Source organism: Limulus polyphemus, unplaced genomic scaffold, assembly GCF_000517525.1.
Source record: "Limulus polyphemus unplaced genomic scaffold, Limulus_polyphemus-2.1.2 Scaffold401, whole genome shotgun sequence".
NCBI lineage: Eukaryota > Metazoa > Arthropoda > Merostomata > Xiphosura > Limulidae > Limulus > Limulus polyphemus.
This window is the reverse complement of record NW_013666011.1, coordinates 481,024-481,555: the sequence shown is the minus strand read 5'-3', so window position 1 is coordinate 481,555 and position 532 is coordinate 481,024. Positions and strand designations below refer to the sequence as shown.

Sequence of the window (532 nt, the reverse complement as noted above, 5' to 3'; positions counted from 1 at the left end):
GCCGTCTCCAACCATTATTAGTCTCAAAGTGGGTTCCTCGTCATCGAATATAATATGGTATGTTTCACCATCAATAAAACTTTTCGGAGTTCTCCGTCGTTTACCTACCTATTACTATTAATATTATTAATCATTTAACGTACCAGTAATGGCAGTATATTTTAATTTAACTTTTAAGTTCAACTAGAGTCTAGAGAACTTGAGAAACATTAACTAGAAATTTTTTTGAACTAGATAACCAAAATCACTAACAATAATAATTTATTTTCTAAGGCACAACGTGCGCTTAATTTTAACAATGATTTAAAATTCGGAATTTACTACTTTAGTTTAAGATGTAACTTCGGACACATTTTTATTTACCTAAAACTGTAAATAAGTATGTAAAATATATTAATAAAGTTTTAAAAAATCAAAAATGTGTTTCAGTTTGAATTCGCAATTTTGAACAATCGGATTAAGAACGATTACTTACCACCATCACGTAGACCACCAACAAAAGACAGAGAATCGAGAGAACTTGTACATAGAA

General features: G+C 29.3%; 1 long non-coding RNA gene across 2 annotated transcripts in view; it reads right to left on the bottom strand.

Annotated features, from left to right (window-relative positions):
* LOC106457996 overlaps positions 1 to 532 on the bottom strand; it is a 24,764-nt gene extending 24,232 nt beyond the window's left edge. Inside the window, exon 1 of one of the 2 annotated variants that reach the window (XR_001290747.2) lies at positions 476 to 532. This is a non-coding gene — a long non-coding RNA (uncharacterized LOC106457996). The remainder of the gene's footprint in view (positions 1 to 475) is intronic. The other variant, XR_002610288.1, reaches the window with a different exon arrangement.